At 47.9% G+C, this 27,395-nt stretch overlaps 1 protein-coding gene across 4 annotated transcripts in view; it reads left to right on the top strand.

Moving 5' to 3' along the window:
* The first annotated feature begins 789 nt into the window (after positions 1-789).
* Positions 790-27,395, top strand: part of LOC140425095 (tyrosine-protein phosphatase non-receptor type 14-like) — a 391,006-nt gene continuing 364,400 nt past the window's right edge. For 3 of the 4 annotated variants that reach the window (XM_072508993.1, XM_072508997.1, XM_072509005.1), the window contains exon 1: positions 790-1,230. The gene's annotated coding sequence lies outside the window, so the exon portion shown is untranslated. Of the gene's footprint in view, positions 1,231-5,031; positions 5,113-27,395 lie in introns of all 4 variants that reach the window. The other variant, XM_072509014.1, reaches the window with a different exon arrangement.

Below are 27,395 nucleotides of genomic sequence, written 5' to 3'. Positions count from 1 at the left end.
CTACGTAGAGTGGAGCAAGGGGGTGTAAAATAGGTATTCAAACAGAAATAAAAGGTCGAGAAATTAAGGGTGAATAGAAACATTGCAGGTTTTATATTTTGGGGTCACGAGAGTTGGGGCCAAAAACAAATGAAATAAAAAATGGTGTAATAAATGGTCCCTTGAGTGTAGAGCGGGTTGGGAACATCCTAAAAGGCGCTATATCAACGCAAATCGTTTTTAAAAAACACATCAACTCGGTGAAGCCTTTAAAGCCCACACGGTGTCACCCGTGAGCTTGCTCTGCAGGAGTTAGTGTCATCGCTCGACAGCGTCTCCCCACAGCACAACAATCCGATTGACGAACGACATGCAATTCCTAAGAAAGAAAATGCATGGCTTTCAGAATACATTATTTTAGAGGTGCCCAAAGTACTCCGAAGGTTGATTCTGACGCTGATCCGGAGAAGCAGGAAAAGGCACACTTTCATATTAATCCTCCCACCCTCTTAAAATATTGTGTAGGGTTTGGCGGGGGGAGTCATCATAATCACTGCACGGTTAAAGCAGCGCCTGCGGTACAGCTTTAAATCGACGTTGGCTGGGGTGTGTTTTCGCTGTGTGACCATTAAGGAGCAAACGACATCTCTCAGCCCTTCATCAGTTCACATTCCTCACATTCCACATTTCTGATGTCACGAGGCGCAGATCTTTTTTTTTCAAATCCACAAACTCTGACCATGTTATTTCATCGAAAATAGTCTCGGCTACAAGGGAAGGGAGAGAGGGGGGTGTGTGTGTGGGTGGGGGGGAGCAGCAGAAGGATAGAAAAAGCAAACTTGGCGATCACAGGGCAGGCTCTCAGACCGCTGGCAGCTGTTTGGAGCCAGCCAGCACAACAAACAAGCAAGCAACAACCTGGGGGGGAGGGGAGAGAGAGGAAAAAAAAGGTTTGGGGGAAAAAAGGAGGATTTTGTTGGTGGGGAAAGAAAGTTTAACCAAACAAAAGTAGTTCTTGAGCGGATGAGGTAAGGCTTTCTCTCCCTCCGTGTAACTTCAAACGCTTTTTTTGTGTGGCGTGCACACGAGTGTCGGACCCTTTATCCAGAACGGGATTACCGTGCCAATCTCCACTTGTGGGAAACTTTTTTTTTCTTCAAACCAAAAGAAACGCATTTGGAAAGTTTTTGGAGGGGAGCGAGCTGCTGTGCTTATGGACTACTAACCAGACGCAATCTAGACATGTAACAGGTAAGTGGTGGGGACACGAGATTGTTCGCTCCAAGAGCTTGTCTGTCTGTTTGAATGTGTTGGGGGCTGGTAGGTGGTGGTATTGGGGGCTGGAGGGTTTTTTTTTTGGGGGGTGGGGGGGGTGGAGATATACCAGAGGGAGAAAAGTATTTGATCCAAGATTTCCACTCGTCCTTGAGAGGGTTGAAAGAGCAAGTCAGACATGCCTCTTAAAGGGAGGCTGTCTGCTTCACAACTACCAGCACTTAATTCGGCAGCTCCTTTTCAGCCTTCCTAGAGAAGGGAAGAAAGGAAGGAAGGAAGAAGGAGAGAGGCGGTTGCAAAGCCAAGATACTGCAGCCTTTTACTTTAACACATTTATATTTAACTCTTCAAAATGCCAAGACTAGAATCGATGGCCCGCGTGCAAAAAAAAGCTAACTTAAGCCCGGGCTTTGTTGCCGTATTTAAAGAGACCGTCGCGCGTTTCGATGGTCAATCCAGTTACCGGAGCAAATGTGAACATGCTGTGTCTTCTGAAGCGCCACTTTTACCAGAAAATAAGTTTAAAACATTTTTTTCCTTAAATTGCAGATGTTACCAAGCTGATTTTCTTTTAAATTTTAAACTGAACCGAGAGATCAAGGTGATGACCCTTTTGTGCAGGACAATGATTACCTAATTACAAGGAATTGTTCCGAGGTGTTCAGATATGATTGTCCAAACCACGAAATAGGGATAGGGTGTTTGAATCTATCGCCTGAATTCAGAGATTGGATTGTTTCATAAAACGAAAGCCTTTTGTTCAAAGTTGGCTTCTGTGCCGTTGCAAATGATTTGTTTTCCTGCTGGAAGTATTGGAAACAAAGGATAGTGCTGACTTTGAGCTAGCACTTAGAGTGAATGCATCTTGTCACAAAACTTGCAGTTTTACAATGTCATTTTAACACTTTATAAATATTCTGACAGATTTTGAATGAAACCGCGAGCTATAATTTCACATTTGTAGTTCTGTCGCTATAATTTTATATTTAACATGCCTTTTTAAACGGGTTAAAAATTTTAAAAGTCTGAAACATTCAGCACATTCAGTCACTATAGTATCTGCAATCTGGCCTGAATTCCCACTTGTCCCCTGATCCACTTTATGTAGTAATTAACTGTAATGGACATGCAATTTGAAACATGTGACCTGTGGGCAGGCCTGAGTTCAAATTCAGGGGAAATTTGTGATGTAAACACCAGACTAAATTAACCTTGGGTTACATCTTCAAAGAAGGTCCAGTAGTGGATCATGGCTTGCAAGATGGTAACTCTTTTATTATGAAAAACAATTTGGAGCTTGGACTGAAACAAAAAGATAATGGACAATCTTATTATTTGTTTTCTTACAGAAGTGCTTGTGATAACTTTGCCTCTTTAAGAAACCTGTAGTGTAAATCAGATTGTGTTTGCTGTAGTGTTTGATGATCTTATGTTTTGATAATTTTTGTTTTACTGTTTGCTGTTCAAAACCACAACACAATGTCTTGGCTTTCTTGTAAAATCGAAGAGATACAAATCATAGTTGGCTACATTACAATAGTGACTACACTTCAAAGGAACTCCATTGGCTATAAAGCATTTAGTGGTGTCTATTGGTCATGAAAAGCATAATTTACTTGTGTTTTAAAATAAAAGTTCAATGAAAGTATTTTAAAACTAATTGATGAGTATATTTGGATACGGTTCTCCTTTTCAGATTTTCATTTAAATTATTTTCACCTACCTAATCTCATGCTTGCAACTGAGGATATATGCAAAACCTGTTCCCAGCCACCAATAGGCATTAGAGACCACCTAGATGCGAGTCTCCACTCAGCCTGCCTGGGATGTTATTAAGTCTAGTCAGCACATGCCTAGTCAGTGCATCTCTGACTTGGGACCCAGGACGTGGGTGTCAACATGTGCTCAGTGGTAGCACTCTTGCCTCTGAGTTGGATGGGTTCATTCTCTATTTCAGAGGCCTGAACACAATCTAGGCTAACACTGAGATAATACCTTCCAATTCCATAAGTGCCACCACCTAAAAGAACAAGAGCAGCAGACTCATGGGATCATACCACCTACAAGTTCTCCTCCCAAGTCACACATCATCCTACCATGGAGCTATATTGCTGTTCCTTTGTCATTGCTGGGTCAAAATCCTGGAACACCTTCTCTATCAGCGCAGTGGCTTTACCAACAACACATGGACATCAAGGGCTTAACAAGGTGACTCACTACCCCTACCACCTTCTCAAGGGCAATTGGGAATGGATAACAAATGTTATCCAGCGGCACCCACATCTTAACAAATGCATGTTTAAAAAAAAAGTATTGTACATGTGATATCCTTCTGATGAGATATAGACTGATGCTCCATTTATTCTGTCTAGCAGATGTCCCAATGACAATATTCAAAGAAAACATTGTCTGCAAATTGACTGTTGCATTTCCTACATTACAATACAGAGCATTTAGGGATGTTCTGAGATCATGTAGACATGATAAAAATGCTAAATCTTAGTCATGGGGTTCAGGTGATGTTAGCCAGCCTACATTTATTCTGACTCCTGGATGTCCTGATAAGGTGTTAGTGGGCTTCCTTTGTAAATCACTGCAGTCCTTGTCAGAAATTCTGTTCCTACAATGAAGCCAGATCTTGCTAAGATCTGTGCATAATCATAATTTGAATCGTATTTATTTAAATGTAGCTTGTATTTAGAATGTGTGAATACTGTTTTGAGATCCATTTACACTTCAACCCCAGAAACAACAAAAGAAAGACATTTTATTTATATTAGTACTTTTCATCCAAAAGAGTTTTGTAGTCAGCAAAGTATTTTTGAAGTGCTGTTATAGTTGTAATGTAAGAACTCTGGTAGGGAATTTGAACCCAGCAAATGTCCACAAGCAATCATGTGAAAATGACTAGATAGAATGGAGATGAACCAGTGTTGAAATGGAACTCCTCACCTCTCCCACCCCTGTGACCACCAACCGCTCAATCCTCAAGAGATATCTGCGCTTCTCTCTTTCTGGCCTTTTGACCACCAACCGCTCAATCCTCATATCTGCGCTTCTCTATTTCTGGCCTTTTCTTGAAGGCTATGCCTTCAGCTGAAAAGGCCCTAAACTCTGGGATTCCAACCCTAAAACCTGTTCATCTCGCTACCTCTCCCGTCCTTTCAGATGATTTTAAAAATTTACCTCTTGGCCAAGTTTTTGGTCATCTGCCTCAATATCCATTTATGTGTCTGGATGTCAAATTTTGTTTTTTAATGCTTCTATGAAGAGCCTTGGGCCATTTTATTACCTTAAAGATATAAAAAGTACTTTTGCAGAAGTTTAGCTTTGCATTTCCAATATTTTTATTTTTGCTGCTTGAAAGGAAATGCTGCCAGTGTAGATTCATTGTTGGTGAAAAAAGGCTGCATAACTGAAATATTGAGGTGGAGGCACGGCCTACCAACTCTTCTAAAATCAAGTGTCAGATTGATGTGTAATTGCTAGACTATGCCACCTGCTCATTTGAAATATGGTCAATGTTATAACCTGCCTGCTTACCATTGGCTGGGGATTAATGACAATCCCACAATCCTGTGGGAGTATGAGCTTCCCCAATGAGGGGGAGGGGAGAAATCATAAGCAGACTCCCTGTATAAATAACGCTGGCCAGTTTGGAACCAGCAGGAAGGAGTGAGCAGCAAGCGAAGTTGCTGCTGCTGTTGTGTATATATATGTTATTGTAATAAATGTTATTTCTTTGTATCCTTAAAACTCGTGCTGGATTCTTCGTAGCCCTCACAAAACTGGCGACGAGGGTTAAGAATAGCTGTCTACACTGCTGAAGCCACCTCCCTGGATTTTTGTTGGATACAGGTTGGAACTTGTTTTCTATTACACCATGCCTCTGTACGGCCATTTGGATGTTTTTGATGCTGCGCTGGAAAGCTGGAACCAGTACGCACAACGGATGCGTTACTATTTCCGGGTAAACAATATCACTGAAAACGAGCGCCAGGTGGTCATATTGCTCACTGCCTGCGGCCCGCATACGTTTGGGGTGATTAGGAGCCTTGCATACCCAGCTGCACCAGATACCAAAACGTTTGATGAACTTGTGAATTTAGTGGGGCAACATTTTAACCCAACCCCGTCCATGATAGTCCAACGTTACTGGTTTAATACCGCTGAGAGGACCCCAGGAGAATCCCTTGCCGACTTTCTATCCAGGCTACGCAGGATTGCGGAGTACTGTGACTATGGTGAGACCTTGTCAGAAATGTTACTCGACCGTTTGGTTTGCGGTACTAACAATGCAGCCACCCAGAGAAAGTTGTTAGCTGAGCCAACATTGACTTTTCAACAGGCCATTCAAATAGCATTGTCCCAAGAGAGCGCAGAACGAGGAGTGCAGGAGCTACAGGGAATGGAGGTGCATGCCTTGGGGCGCAACCCCTTCTGTCTGAAAACAACCTCCCGCACTCCTGCGGTACCTTGGGCGAGGGGACGTCCGGATCGATGCCAGGGGCCGTTGGACATTCCTCCCCAAAGGGAGCCTTCTCCAGAACCAATGGATGAGGAGCCATGTCCGTGTCAGACTTGAGACGCCGACCCCGTCGTGGACGCCGGTCCTGGGGGTGCCAGAGGCACCGTCGTTCCGCCCAAAACTGGGACCAGCCCAGGGGCCGTACTTTCCATGTTGATGAACCTGCGGCGACTACTCCTGAGGACGTGGAGACGGAGGACGACTGCCTGCAGCTGCATTGTGTGGCAGCTCCCCCTGTGGCCCCCATTAAGGTGACAGTACAGGTCAATGGTCACCCGCTTGAGATGGAGTTGGACACTGGCGCAGCGGTCTCCGTGATCGCCCAGAGGACATTCAACCATATCAAGCAGGGTATACTGACCCTTACATTAACCGACACACAGGCCAGGTTGGCCACCTACACGGGGGAACTATTGGACATTGCAGGAACTACGATGACCCCTGTTGTTTATGGATGTCAGGTCGGGCGTTTCCCACTTATCGTGGTGCGCGGCCATGGGCCCAGCCTGTTGGGTCGGGACTGGTTGTGCCATTTGCAGTTGCAGTGGCAGCACATCCTCCAAACAGTTTCTGGAGGGTTGACGAAGGTGCTAGGACGATACCCAGATGTATTCCAGCCCGGTTTGGGGAAGATAAAAGGGGCCGTAGCCCATATCCAAGTCGAACCAGGAGCCATGCCGCGCTATTTCCGGGTGTGCCCGGTGCCTTATGCCTTGCTCGAGAAGGTAGAAGGGGAGCTCACTCGTTTGGAGACTTTGGGTATTATCAGGCCCGTCCGTTTCACTGACTGGGCAGCACCAATTGTACCTTACTGAAGCCAGATGCCACAGTTCGTTTGTGCGGTGACTATAAACTTGCAGTGAATACGGCTTCCCGAATCGACTGATATCCAATGCCTCGCATAGAGGATTTCTACGTGAAGCTTGCAGGCGGACTCTCGTTCACAAAATTAGATATGAGTCATGCCTACCTACAGTTGGAGCTGGACCCTGCCTCCCGACCATATGTAACGATTAATACACACCGGGGCCTGCATGAATATACACGTTTGCCCTTTATGGAGGGCATTTTGAGAGGTTTACCGCATGTCGCTGTCTACTTGGATGACCTTTTGATCACTGGGACGTCGGAGCAGGAACAGTTGGAAAATCTGGAGGCTGTCCTCAGATGCATTTCGGAGGCTGGAGTCCGTTTACGTCGCACAAAGTGCATCTTTCAGGTGAAGGAGGTAGTCTACCTGGGTTTGCACCCCGTCGCAGAGCAGGTGCGCATGATTCAATAGGCCCCCGCCCTGACTGACACTTCGCACCTTCGTTCTTTTCTCTGCCTCGTAAACTATTACGGGAGTTCCTCCCCAATCTGGCAACTACGCTGGCCCCGTTGCACCTTCTGCTGAAGAAAAATCACACCTGGGTTTGGGGTCAGCCGCAAGAAACCGCTTTCCGGCGGGTAAAACAACAATTGTCGTCTGGGTTACTAACCCACTATGATCCTGCAAAGCCTTTGCTGGTCACATGTGATGCATCCCTGTATGGTATTGGGGCCATCCTGTCCCACAAGATGGAGAACGGGGCCGAGCGGCCGATAGCTTTCGCCTCCCGCACATTGACTGCAGCGGAAAAAAAGTACGCGCAGATCGAGAAGGAGGGCCTGGCAGTGGTCTTTGCAGTGAAACGTTTCCATCAGCACGTGTATGGCCGCCACTTCACTATCGTGACTGATCATAAGCCTCTGCTGGGACTTTTCAGAGAGGATAAGCCAATACCGCCCATTGCTTCCGCACGGATCCAGCGCTGGGCTTTGTTGCTTGCTGCATACGAGTATTCCCTGGAGCACAAACTAGGAACGCAGATAGCGAATGCCGACGCACTGAGCCGATTGCCTTAATCGACCGGCCCCATGTCGACCCGCACTACCGGTGAGGTGGTTGCAATCCTAAATTTTATGGACACCTTGCCTGTCATGGCATCACAGATCTGTGAGTGGACCCAGACGGAACCTGTCCTGTCAAAGGTTCGGCACATAGTCCTGTATGATGGGCAGCATAGACCGCTCCCAGGCGAGTTGCGGGCATTTTCCTCCAAGCTCTCAGAATTCAGCGTGAAAAACGGCATCCTCTTGTGGGGGATGCGTGTGATTGTCCCAGAAAAAGGACAGGCTTATACTAAGAGACTTGCCAATGGGCATCCAGGTGTGACCAAAATGAAAATGTTGGCTCGGAGTTATGTCTGGTGGCCAGGCCTCGACACCGACATTGAGAAGGTGGCCCAAAACTGCTCCATTTGCCAGGAGCATCAGAAACTTCCGCCGGCCGCGCCCCTACATCACTGGGAATGGCCAGGGCGGCCTTGGGCACGCTTGCATGTGGATTTCGCCTACCCTTTTCAAGGATCCATGTTCCATTTATTAATCGACGACCAGTATAAATGGCTAGAGGTGCATAAGATGCTAGGCACAACGTCCTGCGCAACAATTGAGAAGCTGCGTTTGTCTTTTAGTACGCATGGCCTCCCCGAGGTGCTGGCCACGGATAACAGCACTCCATTCACAAGTGAGGAGTTTGCGAGGTTCATGAAGATGAACGGCATACGCCACATCCGCACTGCCCCTTAGCACCCGGCTTCAAATGGGTTGGCGGAGCGCGCAGTGCAGACATTCAAACAAGGCCTAAAGAAGCAAGTCTTCCGGGTCAATGGACACGAGACTAGCTCACTATTTGTTTTCATGTAGCACCACCCCCCATGCGGTGGCTGGGGTAGCTCCCACAGAACTCCGAATGGGCCGGAGACTTCGCACCCGCCTTAGCATGGTTTTCTGGGACATTGGAAAAGTACGCTGCACACAAGAAAGGCAGGGACATGGTTTTTCTCGGCATCGGCCGATTCGGCAGTTTGCGCCCGGTGACCCATTGTTCGTTCGGAATTTTGCTGGTGGTGCCCAATGTGCCCTGGCGTAATCTTTCGCCAAACGGGCCCTATATCTTACCAGGTGCAAGCCCAGGGTAGTCGCCAGTGCAAACATGTAGACCACGTTCGGTCCAAAAGACTCTCCCTTCCAAAGATTTCCCTCCCCCGGAGCTCATTTCTACAGCCACAGAGACCAGAGACAATGGAAAGTAGTCCTCACAATCTTCCTCTGGTGCCTCACTCAAAGCCTGCACAGGTCTTTACAGAACCGCGTGGACCTAGAGACGCCGAGATGATGGAGGCAGCAGACTCTGACTCCGAGATGGAGACACAGGACGCATCAGAGGGGGAATCCTCGGGCCCACGGGCCGTGGATGGATTGGATTGGATTGGATTTGTTTATTGTCACGTGTACCGAGGTACAGTGAAAAGTATTTTTCTGCGAGCAGCTCAACAGATCATTAAGTACATGAGAAGAAAAGGGAATAAAAGAAAATACATAATAGGGCAACACAACATATACAATGTAACTACAAAAGCACTGGCATCGGATGAAGCATACAGGGTGTAGTGTTAATGAGGTCAGTCTATAAGAGGGTCATTTAGGAGTCTGGTGACAGTGGGGAAGAAGCTGTTTTTGAGTCTGTTCGTGCGTGTTCTCAGACTTCTGTATCTCCTGCCCGATGGAAGAAGTTGGAAGAGTGAGTAAGCTGGGTGGGAGGGATCTTTGATTATACTGCCCGCTTTCCCCAGGCAGCGGGAGGTGTAGATGGAGTCAATGGATGGGTAGCAGGTTCGTGTGATGGACTGGGCGGTGTTCACGACTCTCTGAAGTTTCTTGCGGTCCTGGGCTGAGCAGTTGCCATACCAGGCTGTGATGCAGCCAGATAGGATGCTTTCTATGGTGCATCTGTAAAAGTTGGTAAGAGTCAGTGTGGACATGCCGAATTTCCTTAGTTTCCTGAGGAAGTATAGGCGCTGTTGTGCTTTCTTGGTGGTGGCGTCGACGTGGGTGGACCAGGACAGATTTTTGGAGATGTGCACCCCTAGTAATTTGAAACTGCTAACCATCTCCACCTCGGCCCCGTTGATGCTGACAGGGGTGTGTACAGTACTTTGCTTCCTGAAGTCAATTACCAGCTCTTTAGTTTTGCTGGCATTGAGGGAGAGATTGTTGTCGCTACACCACTCCACTAGGTTCTCTATCTCCCTCCTGTATTCGGACTCATCGTTATTCGAGATCCGGCCCACTATGGTCGTATCGTCAGCAAACTTGTAGATGGAGTTGGAACCAAGTTTTGCCACGCAGTCGTGTGTGTACAGGGGGCTAAGTACGCAGCCTTGCGGGGATCCGGTGTTGAGGACTATTGTGGAGGAGGTGTTGTTCATTCTTACTGATTGTGGTCTGTTGGTCAGAAAATCGAGGATCCAGTTGCAGAGTGGGGAGCCAAGTCCTAGGTTTTGGAGCTTTGATATGAGCTTGGCTGGGATTATGGTGTTGAAGGCGGAGCTGTAGTCAATAAATAAGAATCTAATGTAGGAGCCCTTGTTTGCGAGATGCTCTAGGAATGAGTGTAGGGCCAGGGAAATGGTGTCTGATGTGGACCGGTTGCAGCGGTATGCGAATTGCAGTGGATCAAGGCGTTCTGGGAGTATGGAGGTGATGCGCTTCATGATCAACCTCTCGAAGCACTTCATTACGACTGAAGTCAGGGCCACTGGTCGGTAGTCATTGAGGCACGTTGCCTGGTTCTTCTTTGGTACTGGTATGATGGTGGTCTTCTTGAAGCAGGCGGGGACCTCGGAGTGGAGTAGGGACAGGTTAAAGATGTCCGTGAATACCTCTGCCAGCTTGTCCGCGCAGGCTCTGAGTGCACGACCAGGGATCCCGTCTGGGCCTGTCGCCTTCTGAGGGTTCACTTTCAGGAAGGCCAATCTGACTTCGGAAACTGTGATGGTGGGTATGGGTGAATTATGGGCTGCTGGGGCACTCGCTAGCGGATTGTTGGTTACCAGCTCGAACCGAGCATAGAATGCATTGAGTTCATCGGGGAGGGGTGCGCTGCTGCCAGAGATACTGTTCGGCTTCGCTTTGTAGCCCGTTATGTTGTTTAGTCCTTGCCACAACCGCCGAGAGTCTGTCTGTGACTAGCTTGGTTTGATATTCTCTCTTGGCATTCCGGATGGCTTTGCGGAGGTCGTACCTGGATTTCTTGTATAGGTCAGGGTCGTCTGCCTTGAACGCCTCAGATCTGTCCTTCAGTAGGGAGTCAATCTCGCGATTGAACCATGGTTTCCGGTTGGGGAACGCACGTACTGCTTTCTTTGGCATGCAGTCGTCCACACATTTGCTGATGACGTCTGTGACGGTGGTGGCATACTCATTTAAGTTGGTTGCTGAGTTCTTAAATATGGACCAGTCCACTGTCTCTTAAGCAGTCACGTAAGAGCTCTTCTGTCTCCTCGGACCAGCACTGCACAACCTTAGCTGGATTCTCCCGCTTGAGTTTCTGCTTGTATGCCGGGAGTAGGAGCACCGTCTTATGGTCTGATTTCCCAAAGTGCGGTCGGGGGATGGAACGGTAGGCGCCCTTGATTTTTGAGTAGCAGTGGTCAAGAGTGTTGTCGCCCCTGGTGGGACAGGAGATGTGCTGGTGGAATTTTGGCAGTACACTCTTGAGGTTGGCCTTGTTGAAGTCTCCGGCCACGATGAACAAGGCCTCCAGGTGTTCTGTTTCGTAGTTGTTTATTACTGTGTATACTTCGTCCAGCGCCTTCCTCACTACTGCCTGGGGTGGGATGTAGACCGCTGTGATAATGGCTGAAGTGAACTCACGTGGAAGATAATATGGGCGGCACTTCACGGTCAGGTATTCCAGGTCTGGGGAGCAGTAGGTCGCCAGAGTCGCTACATCCAAGCACCAGGAGGAGTTGATGAGGAGGCAAACCCCTCCACCCTTCGCTTTGCCTGATGATGCCGTGCGGTCCGCCCGGTGAATTGAGAAGCCTTCAGGTTGTATGGCACAGTCCGGTGAGGCAGGGGTGAGCCATGTCGCTGTGAAACAGAGCACACAGCAGTCTCTTACTTCCCTCTGAGAGGTAAGTCTGGCGTTAAGTTCATCCAGCTTGTTTTCGATCGCTTGGACGTTTGCCAGGAGTATGCTGGGGAGAGGGATCTTGAAACCGCAGTCTAACCTGCAGACCGCCGCGTTTCCCTCGCTTCCTCGGTCGGCGGCTGCTGCTGGATGATCCTGGGATCCGATGGCTGATGTCCGCTCTTGTGGAAGGTAGGTGATTGCGTCTGGCGGAGTCCAGGGCACTGGCAGGGACCAGGGCGCTGTTTACGTATCTGGGGTCGCGTCTGGCAGGGTCCCGGGCGCTGGTTGAGGTAGAGGAGATGCTAGGGGGGCATGTTTGCGATCTGGATGGGTCCTGGCGTTCTGCGGCCGCGGGAATACCTTGCAGCACGTTCGGGTCCTCGCGCGGGGTCTCCGCCGTTTTGGGGGTCCTGGGTCGTGGGCAGGGGCTTCCTGAGGCAGGTTGGGCTGGGTCCCGTGGTCTGTTCCCTTCCTGGGCGCTCCTGGGTCGGATTTTGAAGTAGGCCCGGTCGAGCCTCCACGTGGATTTTTCTTTCTTCCATCACCAGGTAGGTCGGGTCTCTGGGGGTCGCGTTGGGCCGGGTCTTGCTGTCGGGGGTCGGGTCGGGAGCTCCGGGGACTGGGCAAGGCGATCTGGGGGCTGGTGTCGGTAGTTAGGCCGGGTTTGGTGCTCCGAGGTCCAGGTCGGCTCCAAATCGAGGTCGGGGTTCCACTTCCGGTTTGGGCCCGATCTTCTTCCAGGTCGCAGAGGTCAGGTCGGGTCGGGTCAAAAGGTCTTCAAAGGCCTCTGAGGATGTTCAAGCCTACAAGAGAAGATAGAAGAGAGAGGTTAGTAATAATGTTAGGTTTAGAATTAATTTTTAAAAGATTAGAACGAGTATAAGTTAAGTAAAAAGTGGATCTGTTTGTGAGAACTCGCAGAAAGTCGCCTCGCTCCGGCGCCATCTTGGATGTACAACCTTTATGCCGTTCATCGCGGAAGAGCTGGTCTCCGTCGCGTTACACACCGCCCGATCCAGCGCCTCGTGCAAATGGTGTCCGGCCTGTGGCAAAACTAGTCCGACGCCCTCCTTCGCCAGGGTCTTCGGTGGATTCCTTGGACTTTGGGGGGGGAGGGATGTTATAACCTGCCTGTTTACCATTGGCTGGGGACTAATGACAATCCCACAATCCTGTGGGAGTATGAGCTTCTCCAATGAGGGGGACGGAGAAATCATTAGCTGACTCCCTGTATAAATAAAGCTGGCCAGTTTGGAACCAGCAGGAAGGAGTGAGCAGCAAGCGAAGCTGCTGCTGTTTGTGTGTGTGTATATATATGTTACTGTAAATAAATGTTATTTCTTTGTATCGTTAAAACTCATGCTGGATTCTTCGTAGCCCTAACAAAAGTCAATTTAAGTATTCTGATGAACAATTTAGTGCAGAATGGTGTTAGTCTTTGCCTTTCTTTTTAAAAAAAAACTTTTATTAAGGTATTTGCAAAATTTTTATAACAATAACAAAAACAATAACATTAACATGGTAAAATAAACATTTCCCCACCCAACCCAATCTTCACATACCTCAACCAATCTGACACCTATCCGCCCGCCCCTCACTTCAGAATGCTGCTTCTGCCGACATTTTAATTTTCCCCGAGAAAGCCGACGAACGGTTGCCACCTCCTGAGAACCTCAACATTGACCCTCTTAAGGCAAACTTTATTTTCTCAAGACTGAAAAACCCAGCCATGTCACTAACCCAGGTCTCTATGGGGGCTTCGGGTCCCTCCACATTAAAAGGATCCGTCTCCGGGCTGCCAGGGAAGCAAAGGCCAGGACGTCGGCCTCTTTCACTCCCTGAACTACCGGATCTTCTGACACTCCAAAGATCGCTACCTCTGGACTCGGCACCACCCGTGTTTCTAGCACTGTGGACATTGCCTTTGCAAACCCCTGCCAAAACCCTCTGAGCTTCATGCATGCCCAGAACATGTGGACATGGTTTGCTGGGGTTCCCACGCACCTCGCAGATCTATCTTCTACCCTGAAAAACCTGCTCATACTCGCCGCCGTCATGTGTGCCCAATGGACCACCTTAAATTGTATTAGGCTAAGCCTGGCACATGATGAGGAGGAATTGACCCTGCTTAGGGCATCCGCCCATAGACAAGCTGCTAACTCTCCTCCTAGCTCGTCCTCCCACTTGCCCTTAAGCTCCTCCACCGGGGTTACCTCCGCCTCCAACAGCTCCTGGTAGACATCCGACACTTTCCCCTCCCCCACCCAGGTACTGGAAACTACTCTATCCTGTATCCCTCATGGCGGCAGCAGCGGAAAGGCTGACACCTGTTTCCTCAGGAAGTCTCGCACTTGCAAATATCTAAAATCATTCCCTAGCGGCAGTTTAAATTTATCCTCCAGCGCCTTCAAGCTGGGAAAACTTCCATCGAATATCAGATCCCCCATCCTTCTAATTCCTGCCCTCTGCCAGCTCTGGAACCCGCTATCCAGCCTGCCCGGTACAAACCTGTGGTTGTTACAAATCGGGATCCAGACCGACGCACCCTCCACCTCCTTATACCTCCTCCATTGCCCCCAGATCCTCAGTGCCGCCACTACCACCGGACTTGTGGAGTATCGGGCCGGCGAGAACGGCAGAGGTGCCGTTACCAATGCTCCCAGACTGGTGCCTTTACATGATGCCGCTCCCATGCTGACCCCTCCCCCATTACCCACTTCCTAATCATGGCTATGTTAGGCCCCCCCTCCAACAACATTTTCTTCACCCGCGGGGGTTTAAAAAATATATATATTTATTCAAATTTTCAACAAACCCCCCCCCCCCCCCAACAAGAAAAAAGAAGCAAAAACACAACAATCAGAAATTATACATTGGATTTCCCCCATATACAATAACCCCCCATATAACATTTAAAAGCACAAAATAGGGAGAAAAAACCCACCTTCACCCAAACGCCACCCCAGAAGAAACCCCCCCCCCCCCCCCCCCCTGCCCCAGGGCTGCTGCTGCTGACCTCCTCCTAACGCTCCACGAGATAGTCTAGGAACAGTTGCCACCGCCTGGAGAACCCTTGTACAGACCCTCGCAAGGCAAACTTTATCCTCTCCAGCTTGATGAACCCTGCCATGTCATTGATCCAAGCTTCCATACTAGGGGGCGTCGCATCTTTCCATAGTAGCAAAATCCTCCGCCGGGCTACCAGGGACGCAAAGGCCAGAATACCGGCCTCTTTCGCCTCCTGCACTCCCGGCTCGTCCGATACCCCAGACAATGCTAATCCCCAGCTCGGCTTGACCCGGGCGCTCACCACCTTGGACATAGTCCTCGCAACACCCCTCCAAAACCCATCCAGCGCCGGGCACAACCAGAACATATGGACGTGATTTGCCACGCTCCCCGAGCACCTCCCACATCTGTCCTCCATGCACTCTGTGAGTAACTTTGAACTGTATTAGGCTGAGCCTGGCGCAAGAGGAAGAAGAATTAACCCTACTCAGGGCATCAGCCCACAGACCCTCATCTATCTCCTCCCCAAGCTCCTCCTCCCACTTGCTCTTTAACTCCTCCACCGAGGCCGCCTCCTCTTCCTTCAGCTCCTGGTAAATCGCCGAAACCTTGCCTTCTCCAACCCATACACCCGAAATCACCCTGTCCTTAATACCACGTGCCGGAAGCAGCGGGAATTCCCTCACCTGCCACCTCACAAACGCCCTCACTTGCATGCATCTGAAAGTGTTTCCTGGGGTAGCCCAGACTTCTCCTCCAGCGCCCCTAGGCTCGCAAACATTCCATCGATGAACAGGTCCCCCATTCTTCTAATTCCTGCCCGATGCCAGCTCCGAACCCGCCCGCACCCCCCCCCCCCCCCTCCCCCTCATCCATCCTTCCTGGGACAAACCGATGATTCTCCCGAATCGTAGACCAAACCGAGGCTCCCACCTTGCCCCGTGTCGCCTCCATTGCCCCCAGATCTTCAGCGTTGCCGCCACCACTAGACTCGTGGTGTACCTTGTCGGCGAGAGCGGCAGCGGTGCCATCACCTGCACCCTCAGGCTTGTGCCCACACGGGCCGCCATCTCTCCACGCCGCCCCCTCTCCCTCCATTACCCACTTACGGATCATCACCACATTGGCAGCCCAATAATAGCCACACAAATTCGGCAGCGCCAGCCCCCTACTGTCCCTGCTACGCTCCAGAAACACACTCTTCACCCTCGGGGTCTTATTCGCCCACACAAATCCCATGATGCTCCTGCTTACCTGTTTAAAAAAGGCCTTGGGGATCAAAATGGGAAGGCACTGGAACACAAAGAGAAACCTTGGGAGGACTGTCATTTTGACCGACTGCACCCTACCCGCTAGTGAGAGTGGCAGCATATCCCATCTTTTAAAATCCTCCTCCATCTGCTCCACCAACCGTGTCAAATTGAGCTTGTGCAGGGCCCCCCAGCTCCCAGCTACTTGGATCCCTAGGTACCAAAAGCTCCTTTCCGCCCTCTTCAACGGTAGCTCGTCTATCCCCCTTCCCTGGTCCCCTGAATGCACCACAAAAAGCTCACTCTTCCCTACGTTGAGTTTATACCCCGAAAAAGTCCCCAAACTCCCTAAGGATCCGCATGACCTCCGCCATCCCCTCCACTGGATCCGCAACATACAACAACAGGTCATCGGCATACAACAACACACGGTGTTCCTCAGGTGATGTGCCAATAGAATTAACATGGGTTGCAGTGTTTAAATTGGCAATGCTGTGAAATTGTGCAGAGATCTAGCCCTGGCTCAAGACTGTTCCCAAACTGTAAATGTGCATTACAGGCATGGGCTTGTTCCAGGGGAATGATGAGCATGGCAGCCAGAAGATTCGCACTGAAGCACAAGAGCAAGGAAGATCTTTTTTTGTCCCCTCTCTTTAAAGGGCAGCTTTAGCTGGTTTGGTGCTCTTGCCTGCTCAGGGTCGGACTTTCTGTGATGTTGATTGATTGCTCAGGGCCTATATCTTATGGCTCTGAAAATTGTTTGTTTTCCTTGGGATACATTTGGCTATGTTGACGAGCAGTTTGTTTCAGCAGCACTTCTTTGGCAAACTTTTGCTGCTTTTAATTGCACGAAAATAAATCCCACGTTTAGCCATTTGGAATCACAAACCATTTAATTCAGTCTTTCACAAAATCATAATAATTGCACGTTTTGTTTGTTGTAATCCCGACTAAAAATTAACTTTAATGTATTAATTTCAAAACAAAATGTTAGCGTTTCACTATAGTAAGTTGTTGTTTGTGAGTATGAAAAATAACATGTTTTACAATTTGGAATTACATTCCGGGGCAATGTGAACAGAATAGAGCAGAAATATGTCTTTTAAAAAATATTTAGAGTACCCAATTGTATTTTTTTCCCCCAATTTAAGGGGCAATTTAGCCTGGCCAATCCACCTAACCTGCACATCTTTGGGTTGTGGTGGTGAAAGTGAAACCCACGCAGACACGGGGAGAATGTGCAAACTCCACACGGACAGTGACCCAGGGCCGGGATTCGAACCCGGGTCCTCAGCGCCACTGTGCTGCCCAGAAATATGTCTTTCTTAATAACCATGCTCAGAAATAGAATAGGTAATCCCAGGGACCTGGGTTCAATTCTATCCTTGGGTGATTGTCTATGTGGAGTTTGTATGTTCTCCCCCTGCCTGCATAGGTTTCCTCCGGATGCTCCGGTTTCCTCCGACAGTCCAAAGATGTGCTGGTTAGGTGGATTGGTCATGATAAATTGCCCCTTAGTGTCCAGGGATGTGCAGGTTAGGTTGCGGGGATAGGGTGGGGTGGACAGGGGAGCGAACCTGACGTAGGTGGAGTGCTCTTTTGTGGGGTCGGTGCAGACTCAATGGGCTGAATGGCTTCTGCACTTTTGGGGCTCTATGATATAAGTACTAAATTGGGAGTCAGTTGAAACTATAATTTTTTTTAAATGGCTACAGCAAATATGGGCTTGGATATGAATTATAAAATTTACAGTGTTCATTCTCAATTATTAGTGAGACAGTTTAAAAGCATAATGAGGGACTAGTGGGAGTTTGTGGTTTTGTTCTTGCTTCTGTGAGCAATATTACCAGGTTATGGAATAGCTGATCAATCACCTGATCCACTGGTCTCTTAAACACCCATGCAACTTCAAAATGGCAGACCCATCACAAACAAGAGAAATGGTCCAAGAATGCTTCCTGAAGCCAACCACTGTTCTTCTATAATAATGAAAGGCAGTACGCTCTCTTTCTGTTGGCAAACTCTGCAGTGTCGATCTCAGCAAATTGCTGATTTGAAATTAATATACCGCCTGCTTGTTTTAACAGGTACAGTAACCAGCTGATGCTACATTCAACATTTGCTTTGTTCATCAGCACAAGGATGCCTTTAATAAGGCTCTTTCTTAATTGATTTTGAAGTTGGAAGTCTTGCACTGTTCTAGGGGTGGGCCTATGCTGGTTTTAGTACTCTTATCTGTATCGAAACGTTGGCATTGAAGTAACTATTTTTCCAGAAAATTGAAGTAACTATTTTTAATTGTTCTCTCTTGGACCATTTTAGTTGTTTTTTGTGCAAGTTGATATTCTCTTTTTGAAGGACAACTATGTGGAGGAGAGTGCTGCTGGTGAGATCTGAGATAGAAAGAATCAGCACACTCAGAATCCACAACAACAGTCAGTACTGTAATTTGGATAATCTTGGTCAATCTGAATTTTTATTATCCACCTTCAGTTGGAGGGAATAATCGAGGTTCCTACGATAGTGTATCTACATAGGTGCAACTCAAATCTCAATCTCCATTTGATACTTAAATATTTGATTGCAACAAAATGAAAGTACAATATTTGTGTCAAAGGCCCCAATATCTATAGTCAGTTACATAAGAACTAGGAGCAGGAGTAGGCCACCTGGCCCCTCGAGCCTGCTCCACCATTCAATGAGATCATGGCTGATCTTTTGTGGACTCAGCTCCATTTTCCGGCCCGAACACCATAACCCTTAATCCCTTTATTCTTCAAAAAACTATCTATCTTTAGCTTAAAAACATTTAATGAAGGAGCCTCAACTGCTGCACTGGGCAAGGAATTCCATAGATTCACAACCCTCCTAAACTCAGTCCTAAATCTACTTCCCTTATTTTGAGGCTATGCCCCCTAGTTCTGCCTTCACCCGCCAGTGGAAACAACTTGCCCGCATCTATCCTATCTATTCCCTTCATAATTTTATATGTTTCTATAAGATCCCCCCCCCATTCTTCCAAATTCCAACGAGTACAGTCCCAGCCCACTCAACCTCTCCTTGTAATCCAACCCCTTCAACTCTGGGATTAACCTAGTGAATCTCCTCTGCACACCCTCCAGCGCCAGTACGTCCTTTCTCCAGTAAAGAGACCAAAACTGAACACAATACTCCAGGTGTGGCCTCACTAACACCTTATACAATTGCAGCATAACCTCCCTAATCTTAAACTCCATCCCTCTAGCAATGAAGGACAAAATTCCATTTGCCTTCTTAATCACCTGTTGCACCTGTAAACCAACTTTTTGCGACTCATGCACTAGCACACCCAGGTCTCTCTGCACAGCAGCATGTTTTAATATTTTATCATTTAAATAATCCCTTTTGCTGTTATTCTTACCAAAATGGATAACCTCACATTTGTCAACATTGTATTCCATCTGCCAGACCGTAGCCCATTCACTTAGCCGATCCAAATCCCTCTGCAGACTTCCAGTATCCTCTGCACTTTTTGCTTGTCGTCTGCAAACTTGGACACATTGCCCTTGGTCCCCAACTCCAAATCATCTGTGTAAATTGTGAACAGTTGTGGGCCCAACACTGATCTCTGAGGGACACCACTAGCCATTGATTGCCAACCAGAGAAACACCCATTAATCCCCACTCTTTGCTTTCTATGAATTAACCAATCCTCTATCCATGCTACTACTTTCCCGTTAATGCCATGCATCTTTATCTTATGCAGCAACCTTTTGTGTGGCACCTTGTCAAAGGCTTTCTGGAAATCTAGATATACCACATCCATTGGCTCCCCGTTATCTACCGCACATGACTTAGTCTTCAAAACTTCTGGAATGAACTGCAGTTCCCAGAATGTTTTGGTAATGACTATTAAGCTCATAAGCACGGGTAGGCTATTTGGCCCATCGAGTCTGCTTCGCAAATCAGTCAGATCATTTGACTGATCTGCTTTTAATCTTGACTCCACTCTCCTGCCTGCCGTCCGTACCCATAATCCTTGACCATTCCCCGCAACCCCCATCACACTCCAATTTATCTAACTGAACCTTGAATATATTCAATGACCCAGCCTGTACTGCTCTCTATGGGAGAAAATTCTAAAGACTAATAATCTTCTGAGAGAAGAAATTCCTCCTCATCTCCATCCTAAATGGAAGTCCCCTTATTTTTAAACTGTGCCCCCAGTTCGAGATTCACCCACGAGGGGAAGCATCCTCTCAACTTCCACCCTGTCAAGCCCCCTCATGTTATATGTTTCAATAAGTTCACCTCTAGGTCCACCCACTCTTTAAGACAAACGCTTCATTTACAGGAATCGGCCTAGTGAACTTAATCTAAACTGCATTGCAGGCATATCCTTCCTTGGGTAAGGAGTGCAAAACTGAACACACTACTTTAGATGTGGTCTCACCAATACTCTATATGGGAGGCACGATAGACGGTGGTTAGCACTGTTGCTTCACGGCACCAAGGACCTGGGTTCGATTCCCCTTGGCTCACTGTCTGTGTGGAGTCTGCATGTTCTCCCTGTGTCTGCGTGGGTTTCCTCCGGGTGCTTTGGTTTTCTCCCACAAGTCCTGAAAGATGTGTTTTGTGAGGTGAATTGCACATTTTGAATTCTCCCTCTGTGTACCCGAACAGGCGCTGTAGTGTGGCAACTGGGGATTTTCACAGTAGCTTCATTGCAGTGTTAACGTAAGCCCACTTGTGACACTAATATTAAGTAATTATTATTATGGTTGTAGCAACTCTTCCCTACGTTTATACTCCCTCTCCTTGGCAATAAAGATCAACATTCCATTTTCTTTTGTAATTTCCTTCTGTAACTGCATGCTAAATTTTTGTGATTCATGTACAAGGAGACTCCGATCCCGCTGCATTGCAGCACACATCTCTTCCCATTTAACTAATATTCTGCTTTTCTACTCTTTTTTTTTTTTTGTTAGAGAAGGTAACCTCACATTTTCCCAAATTATACTTAACCTTTATATCTCTTTGCAGACTTTATATCCTCGTTACAATTTGCTACCTATTGTACCATCAGCAAATTTGGCCACATATATACCTTAATCTTAGTCATTAATATCGATCATAAATAGTTGAGGCCCCAGCACTGATCCCTGTGACACTTTACTCGTTACAGTTTGCCATTCTGAAATTTATCCTGACTCTCGAGGTGGGATTTACCAGCAGTTCACGCCTGCGGGAAATTCTGGTCCCATGTCAGCGCACGGGTTTCCCGGTGACGAGGAGTACTGACAATGGGAAATCCCGTTGACAACGGCAGGACTGGTAAATCCCTCTGGCGGGCTGCCTCCGCCATCAAAAAATACGTGGCGGGCTGGTGGGAAAATACTGCCCTCTATTTACTGTTCCTTAGTCAATCATTTATCCAAGCTATCATCCCCAACACCATCAGCTTCTATTGTGTGCAGTATCTTTTGGAAATGAAAATACACTATGGGTGGAATTGTGTCAGGTTCTAACTGAAAACTGGCATGTTTCAGGCCGGTTTTCGTTGAGATGCTCTCACACTTGCCATTTTTTAAGGAAGGGTGCAATTTGCACCGTCATTTCTGAGGGGAAGGCGCAGGTCAGCCCAGCTCCACAAAACGCCCTGATATCAAATCTTGGTTAAAGACCCCCTCCCCCATCAACACTGGCAGCCGCTGCCGCCACTCCCCCCCCCCCCCCTCCCCCCCTCGCCCTGCCCCCTCACCTTCTGATCACCGATCTAACAAGCATCCCTCCACACCCCCGGCCCCTGAAGTGAAGTGAATCCCAGCTATGGTGTCGCCTTCAGGTCCTGTCCCTGGGCAGGCCTAACCTTGCATTGCTGGGCAGTACCAACCTTGCACTGCCAAGAGGCAGCTGCCATATCCCTGACCACCTGGAGGCTACACTGCCCTCCAAGCTTCCTGGCGTGGCAGTCATGCCTGGGAGACCTGTAGTAATTCCCACCGGCCTTGCATCATGCCGGCAAGTGGGAACATCTGCTGTTGCTGGAAGATTTTGAGAGAAGCCAATTTTGAATATTAAAATGTATTTAAATTAATGGTAATCGGGTTCATGCCTTCACTGGGCATAAGCCAGGTTACAATGCCAGTGGGAGGTGTGGAGGATCTCATTCTAAGATCTCCCTGTCACATCCTATTATGGCCCTCTCACTTTGAGAGTTTCCGGCCATAACAAAATTTATGCCGTGCCGAATGGGGGTGGAAATTCCCTACATCTGCTTGTTCCCTTTTATTCACTCTGCTTGTTAGACCCTCAAAGTACTCTCGGAAAATTGGTTCAATGAGATTTCCCTTTCTTAAAACTGTTGACCATGTCTGTATTCTGATTTTCTAAATGCCCTGCTACTACCTCCTTAGAATTAGATTTTAGGATTTTCCCAATTCTAGATGCTGGACTAAGTGGCCTATGGTTCTTTTCTTTCCTGGAGGTGTTGCCTTTTGTAGTTTTCCAATTCGCTGGGACCATTCCATATTTCGAATCTGCTATGACTGTTCCAAAATTTCTGGAAGTTTACAACCAAAGCAGTCACTTTTTAGACTCTAACATGCAGGCCAGGCACAGTAGCACAATTGTTCGCACTGTTGCTACACAGGGTCCCGAGTTCAATTTCCGGTTGAGTCACTGTCTGTGCACGTTCTCCTCGTGTCTGTGTGGGCTGTCTCCGGGTGCTCCGGTTTCCTCCCACAAGTCCCGAAAGACGTGCTTGTTAGATGAATTGACCATTATGTATACACGAACAGGTGGCGGTGTGTTGCGACTAGGGGATTTTCACAGTAACTTTATTGAAGTGTCATTGTAAGCCTACTTGTGGCCGTAATAAAGATTATTATTTTCAGGACCAGAGGATTTGTCAGGCTTTCGTCCCATTCGTTTTCTTAGTGATTTAGTTTTCAGTTCCTCCCTCGCATTTGCCTCTTGATTTTTGTTTACAATTATTAGGATGCTTTTTGTATCCTCCACTGTGAAAACCAGGTATACCACTGTGAAAACCGATACAAAATACTTCTCAAAGTCTCTGCTAATTACTTATTTTCCCATTATTAATCCCCCAGTCCCACCCCAAGTAACCAACACTCACTCATTTTGGTCACTTGCTCCTTTTTTGTATACTTGTACTGTAGAAGATTTTACTGTTTTTGTATTTCTTGCTAGTTTTCTCTCAAAGTCCAATTTCCTCCTTCATTAATTTTTTTTAGTTCTGCCTTATTGGTGTCCAAAAGATTCCCAATTTTCTGGGCTAAAACTAACATTTGCAGAATTGTATGTCTTTTTATTTCAATTTGACATGATCCCTAATCTCCTTGGTTAGCCATACTTGCTGCATCCTTCTCATGGAATATTTATTTTTAAATGGAATATATCTTGAGAGCTGCGTTATCGTCTTCAAAGTCTGCGACTTCTGTTGATTCAAATAGGAAATGTTTGTTATAGAGCATAAAAGGAAATCTGACAAACGGACTCAAAGCTGGGATTGTATATAGTTTTAGTTGGATGATCGCAATTCCCAACAACACTCGAAGCTCAACACGATCCAGGGCAAAACAAGACATTTGATTAGCGCCCCATCCACAAGCTTCAACATCCACATGCTAGACCATTGATGCATAGTGCACACTGCTGCCAATATCTACAAATTTCACTGCAGCAACTAACCAAGGCACCTTTGACAGTACCTTCCAAACGTGCAACCTCTACCACCTAGATGGTCAAGGAAAGTAGACACTTGGGAACACCACCATCCTCCAGTTCCCCTCCAAGCCCCACACTATCCTGACTTGAAACTACATTGTCGTTCTTTCACTGTCGCTGACTTAAAAATCCTGGAACATCCTCCCTAACATAACTGTGGGTATACCGACACCAAATGGGCTGCAGCAATTCAAGAAGCTGACTCACCACCACCTTCTCAAGGGCAATTAGGGATGGGCAACGATCAACTAATGAAGGAGACATAAAAATAAATAAGTCTCTGTGGATGGGTGAATCCATTTTTGATGAGTACTATTTCAGGCAGACTACTTTCAGAGCAGTTTGGTGACAAAAGCTGGCTTGCTGGATCATGACCTTGCTATATGTGAAGAGCCACATTCCACATGAGAAACATCCATTTCACTGTATGCTCAGTACAATATTATCAACAGTAATATTAAGAGATTGGTACGCTTTAGCCTCATCACACATTAGATAGTTAATCTGATTTCTATGATTTGACATTGTAGTTTAAAAAGTAAGGTTGAGCTCGATTAAACAACTACGGCACAACTTTAGAAGTATAGGATGTGTGTAGTACAGCGATTGAAATATTCAGGGTGCGATTTAACTAATTGGGAACAAAGTCCCATAGCTAGCGCGTTCAGCCACGTGTTAGTCACGTTGTATTAGAGGCCTCAGTGGGGAACATGCAGCCAATGCCGTACATAGCCCCGTTTGCCCCCCCCCCCCCCCCCCCCCCCCCCCCCGGCCTGTTTCCCCACACAAAAAATGCCAGCTTGGCACCATCAACCTGGCAGTGCCCATGTCAGCTGGCAGAGCCAGCTGGGCACCTTGGCATTGCCAGACTGGCACCCAGGTGGTGGTGACAGGCTGGTACCAGCAGTGTCAGGGCAACACCCAACCAATGACATGCAGCTGGAGGCCTCCAATCTCCTGGAAGATCCCCACAAGTGCCGTTCCATCTGGCCCGTTTTCTTTTTTTCCAAAAATATGCTTTATTCATAAAATCTCTAATAAACATTACAGAACATTTCAAATTGTTTTGACTGTACATTTCCTCAAGTTACATGTTCACTTGACTTTCTTGCATTCAATTGGGATGACATTCCACACGTTTCCCTATTTACGTTACAATTCTTTCTTAAATATTTACATGGTCATGTTTCTTTCAATACTTTTATATATTGGCGTGTTAATGCCGCAGACCGAGGGGTTTTACGCGGTTACCAGCCCCTCGGTGTACATTTGCTGGAAGATTTTACACAGTGGCCTTTCTCCATTGCGCCTTGGCGGCAGCTGACCCAAGCTTGAGTGCGTCCCTCAGCACGTAGTCCTGGCCCTTGGAATGTGCCAGTCTGCAACACTTGGTCGAGGACAATTCTTTGCACTGGAAGATCAGCAAGTTTCGGACAGACCAAAGAGCGTCTTTCACCGAGTTGATGACCCTCCAGCAGCAGTTGATGTTTGTCTCGGCGTGTGTCTCTGGAAACAGTCCGTAGAGCACGGAGTCCTGTGTCACAGAGCTGCTCGGGATGAACCTTGCCAAATACCACTGCATCTCTCTCCAGACCTTGTTTGCAAAGGCACATTCCACAAGGAGGTGGGCGACCATCTCATCTATCTCGCAGCCACTCCGAGGGCAGCGTGCGACAGCGCTGAGCCTTCGGGTATACATGAAGGATCTGACGGGGAGGGCCCTTCACACCACCAGCCAAGCTAGGTCTTGGTGCTTGTTTGATAGTTTTGGTGATGAGGCGTTCTGCCAGATGATTCTGACAGTCTGCTCAGGGAACCATCCAACGTCCTCCACAGTCTCCTTTCCCCTAAGGGCCTCTAGGACATTACGTGCAGACCACTACTTCATTGCCTTGTGGTCAAAGGTGTTTTTCTGAATAAATTTTTCCACGAGGGACAAGTGATATGGCACGGTCCAACTACTTGGAGCGTTCCGCGGCAATGAAGCCAGACCCATCCTTCGTAACACCGGGGACAGGTAAAACCTCAGTATGTAGTGACACGTGGGGTTTGTGCACCGGGGGTCCACGCACAGCTTGATGCAGCTGCACACAAAAGTGGCCCTCGGGATGAGGGAGACGTTGGGTACGTTTCTCCCTCCCTTATCCAGAGATTTGTACATGGTGTCCCTTCGGACACGGTCCATCTTGGATCTCCAGATGAACTTAAAGATGGCCCAGGTGACTGCTGCGTCGTAGGGTCGGGTAATGGGCCAGACCTGCACCATGTACAGTAACACCGAGGGTACCTCACACCTGATGACCAGGGTTTTGCCCGCAATGGAGAGGGAGCGTTGCTCCCACATGCCCAGTTTCTGTCTTACCGTGGTGATACGCTCCTCACAGTTTTTGGTGCACGCCCCAGCCGCTCCGAACCACATCCCCAGCACCTCCAGGTAATCTGTCCTGACGGTGAAGGGGACAAAGGACCGGTTAGCCCAGTTACCAAAGAACATGGCCTCACTCTTGCCGCGGTTTACCTTGCCTCCCGAGGCCAGTTCAAACTGGTCGCAGGCGTTCAAGAGCCTGCGTACCGACACAGGCTCTGAGCAGAAGACGGCAACGTCGTCCATGTACAGGGAGGCCTTGATTTGAGCGTCTCCACTGCTTGGGATTGTCACTCCTCTTATATCCGGATCCTTCCTGATGGACTCGGCGAAGTGTTCTATGCAGCACACAAACAGGGGAGAGGAGAAGGGGCAGCCCTGTCTGACTCCAGATTTGATCTGGAACTTTTCTGATTCCCACCCATTGATTGAGACTGCGCTACAGATGTTTGTGTAGAGCAGTTGGATCCAATTACGAATTCCCTCCCCAAACCCCATTTTGGAGAGCACATCCATCAAGTAGGTGTGCGATATTCTGTCAAAGGCCTTCTCCTGATCAAGGCTGATGAGGCAGGTGTCCACCCTCCCTTCCTGCACGTAGGCGATCATATCCCTGCGTAGCGCGAGGCTATCAGAGATCTTCCTGCCGGGTACAGCACAGGTCTGGTCAGGGTGGATCACCGACTCCAGAGCAGACTTTACCCGATTGGCGATGACCTTGGCTAGAGTTTTATAATCCACATTCAACAGTGAAATGGGTCGCCAATTTCGAATTTCTTCCCTTTCTCCCTTCAACTTTTAGATGAGGGTGATGATGCCTTTCCTCATGGATTCTGACATGCTGCACCTGTTTGCTGAACTGCACTCGCCCAAGGTCTCCGTGGTGAAGGGGGTGAATTCCAAAACCTCAGGTACCTTGGGAATCTGCACATTACAGAGAGACTAGCTATTTTGCTGTAATAGGCAGATTTGGCAAAAAAAGTATCCCACCCACAATGGGCGAGATTTACATCGTAACACCCCTGTCAGCATCAACGGGGCCGAGGTGGAGATGGTTAGCAGTTTCAAATTCCTAGGGGTGCACATCTCCAAAAATCTGTCCTGGTCCACCCACGTTGACGCTACCACCAAGAAAGCACAACAGCGCCTATACTTCCTCAGGAAACTAAGGAAATTCGGCATGTCCACATTGACTCTTACCAACTTTTACAGATGCACCATAGAAAGCCTCCTATCTAGCTGCATCACAGCCTGGTA

The sequence above is a fragment of the Scyliorhinus torazame genome, chromosome 1, assembly GCF_047496885.1.
Source record: "Scyliorhinus torazame isolate Kashiwa2021f chromosome 1, sScyTor2.1, whole genome shotgun sequence".
Taxonomy (NCBI): Eukaryota; Metazoa; Chordata; class Chondrichthyes; order Carcharhiniformes; family Scyliorhinidae; genus Scyliorhinus; species Scyliorhinus torazame.
The sequence above is the reverse complement of the archived record's forward strand: the minus strand, read 5'-3'. Positions and strand labels throughout refer to the sequence as shown.